This window comes from Dasypus novemcinctus, chromosome 1 (assembly GCF_030445035.2).
Source record: "Dasypus novemcinctus isolate mDasNov1 chromosome 1, mDasNov1.1.hap2, whole genome shotgun sequence".
Classification (NCBI taxonomy): Eukaryota; Metazoa; Chordata; class Mammalia; order Cingulata; family Dasypodidae; genus Dasypus; species Dasypus novemcinctus.
Genome location: NC_080673.1, coordinates 92981243 through 92985021, shown reverse-complemented (window position 1 = coordinate 92985021; position 3779 = coordinate 92981243).

The following is a 3779-nucleotide window of genomic DNA, read 5'->3' as shown; positions in this document are numbered from 1 at the left end:
AGTATCTGCAAAATCTTATAGCAAAAGGTATACATACTGGGACAGCTGAAGATTTAGGTGTATTTTTGCAAACAATTGGTTGCAGGTATTTTATACTTACAAACATCTATCATCAGACAAGTGTATAAATAGAGTTCCCAAAGTAGATCATTATCATTCTAGAATTTCCATAAGGATATAACTTTTCCATTGTTTCTGTCTTTAGAAAATATTTTTGTTGTTTTCCGCTGCACAGGCCCATTTTATCTTAAATTCATTTGTGTATTTTTTTCAACAAATATTTATTGAACAAAAGTCACATGCAAGGTATTGTCTTAAGTGCTAGAGATACTAATAATATGGCTCCTGAGGGAAAGATCTTTGTTCAGACTCAAGTGAAGAAAAAAAAAAAGACACAGAGAAGTAGTTAGAGCACATTGTGTTTTCTTGAGCAGTGCTCCCAGAGCATACAAATAGAGATAAAGATAAAGATTCTCCAAGTAATCTTTCAAGTCCTGACTGACTTTCAGCAGGTGGTCTCCATGTCTACCGAGTATCACAAAACAGGAAACTTAAGTTTAGTTGTATCACCAGGCAGGGGTTTACACTGGTTGGGAGCAAAAGGGTGGGGCTGGAACTCTTCTTGTCGGAAAGACTATGGAGTACCCTTTCTAGGGAAGTTGTTTTCCCTGAGGATCCAGAAAAGTGTCAGGAAGAAAAATGATAAGCTGGTTGGCTGGGTTCCTTCCCTGTCTAGTATTTTTCAATTCTGTGGGAAGTTCCATTATGTCTTTGGAGGGTTATAAATTCAGGGAATGTTCCCTACACTGTGCTAGAAGAGGCAAAGGCTCTGCCATGGTTATATGCTCATACAATCTCCCTGCTCTCCACTTGTGCTTGGAGTTTTCAACAGGACATTGGAGGAGAGTTGAGAACAATCAAGTTGTAAAAGGAAGAAAGAGAGCACAAGTCTCTGAACAGGATGTACCTGCCAACTCTTCACAGTTCACCCACACCACATATGCCCTGTTCTCCTCATTCACTAGCCATTGTTCCGTTGAATATGCGATTCTGCCTCCTGCCTCAGGACCCATTGCCCATGCTGCCCACTGTGCCTGGAAGATTTTCTCTCCACTCCCTTCATCTGGTTGACTTTCATTCTTCCTTCAAATGTTGTATATCAGACAATTCTCCCTTATCCCAAAAATATATGCAATTTCTTCTGTTATGTACTTTCTTAACACAATAGTCTTTTCCTTCATAGCATGTATCTCCTTTGTACAATTTTGTGACTATATGTTTGAGACCTGTCTCTCTGATAGACTAAAAGCTACATGAAGGCAGGGCAATTCTGGTTTTGCTCTCCATTGTATTCCTATTGCCTCACACAGTGTTTACCCCATAGTAAGAGCTAGTTATGCTTTGGTTGGTTAATGAGTGAAGGCAAGCATGAATTAATGAGTAATTATTGTTTGTTTTGAGGAGGAAAGTCATTTTAATATTTCTAAAATTATGCAAACTAAAATCAGGGGCTCTCTGTTTCAAGGCAGGTATGGTTTCAAGAGGCTTTAGATTCTTCTTCTTTGCTCTTCCTCAATCTGTTCCAGATTGGGGTAGACAGATGGCCCAGAGAGGAGACAGGGTAGTTCCGTCTCAATGATCACTTAAACTGTTGCTCCAGCTTCTTCCTGAATCAATGCCAGCTGTGGTGGTGGCTTTTGCGATGCACACGGCTTTCCTATGAGGTCATTACTGATGGAAACTATCAACACCTCTGCCCCTTGGGGAGGGTAAGAAGTCAGCTCCATTCAAATAAGCATTCCTCAGGCTCCCGCTCAGAAACACTGTCCTGCTCCTACTGCACATGTTTTAGTTTGGGGGACAGGATAAAGGATGATACTATGGGGTGAAAATCAGAACAGACCCAATACAGCTACATTGGGAAAGGAGCCATAGAAGAAGTTTCATGTACCTAAATACTAACCTTTGTATCATCCCCTTCACTTAATTTAGTCAAGCAATGAGATGCTATTCCAAATAGGTGCCAAGCTATACTGGGCAGGTAGCAGAAAAGGATCACTTTGTTCCGTCTCCCATAGAAAAGGAATTGCTGGGATGGTAAAAATTTTTAGCCTATTCATCCCCATGGCATCAGTTTTCAAGACTAGTTTATTCTATAAAAGATAGTCATTCTTTAGTTCTAGATATTTCTGTAAGTGTTGTTGTTCAGTTCAGACTGATTATAAGCAAATGACAAATAGATTGAAATTACCAAATAATACAAGAGGTATAGGTGATAAGAGAAGAATTCATTATGGAAAATATAAGCAAGGAACAAATTTCTTTGGTTATTTGGCTATCTTGATTTCCTTAGAGGAGTTTATGAGGGACTGAGATAGTCTGCCTAATAATGGGTTCCAATAAATGATTGTAAGGGAAACATCTGGCTTCATTCAACAAACATTTAATGCACACTGCTATGTACTAGCCACCATGCTCTGCATAGAGATATAAAATCATTTAGACATTCCCTGACCTTAAGGAGCTTCAGGTTTGACAGAGTTGTCTGTAAAATATGAGTGAGATGGTTGCTGTCTGGGCAAAAAGAATGGCAAAAAAGATGATATATTACTTGAAAATGTAATAACAAAATAACAAAAAAAAATTCCAAGAATATTAACATAATTGGAGTGTTTAGGAGAAGGAAAAGGCTTATATTACTGCAAGCGATTTTCAAGAAGCTGAAAAAGAAAACCTGGCATGTAGGATCTTAGAAACCTTTGGAGGAACTGTTTGAAGTTTTAGTGAGTAGGGTCTGGTTAATGTTTCCATAGCAAGGCTGTGATGTGGGTTATGAAGAGCGCATCAGGGAAACTAACACCTCAACCACTCTTCAAACTCAACTGCTCAAAGAGGAGGCTCTAAACCAGGCAAAATCAGAAGAAACCATGGGTGTTTTCTGCTGAGGCTCAAAAAGCATACATCAGTAGAGTGGTAAATCCTTTACAAATAATTTTTTCAAATGACACAAGAGTACAAACAGGTAAAAGTTGCTTTCCTACTATAAGGGATAAAAGGAGAAAGTGAATGGACAGTAAGAGATGGAGCTGTATGCACAAAGAAGAGGGAGCTGATCCCTGTTTAAGAGAAAAATTGTACCACAGTGACAAGGCATGCTGTGAAAAAGCACATTTAGAAAGAATAGTCCAGACCTTCATTTCAAATTTTATCAGAAGCCACTGGTCCTAAAGTATCACTGGCGCCTACTGAAGTTTCACCACGGACCTAACAAAAAACAGCTGTGCTCTTACTTAAAAGTAAATCAATTGATTAAATCAACATTTGCTTTCTTTCTTCCATTAGAAGCAAAGCTATTTCTTTTTCTTTTCTCCTGATTCCTTTAATAACTTACTTCTGCTGGTGAGCTAAAATCTGGGATAAAGGTGGGTCTCTTTCCGTGTCTACATAAGGAAATTTACCACAGGTCAAGCTGAAATCATGTCAAGAATCCATGGATGTAAACAATTTGGTAATGTTTCATATGTAAATTGAAGGCTAATATAACCATGTGAAATGACCTCAAGCAGTGTGTATGTGTGTGTACACACAAAATTCTCACTGCTTGAGCAAACCTGACCATACATATTGAACCTTTTATTTTCAAATTTGACCTTCATGTTTAAATGTATTTCAGTTTTTACAAAGGAGATTCCATAACAAGTGGATTAAGCCTGCTTTTATCCTAAGATTTTTAACTTGAAAGTAGCATCTTTGTGATGAAACTTCTGTGGTTGGGATCC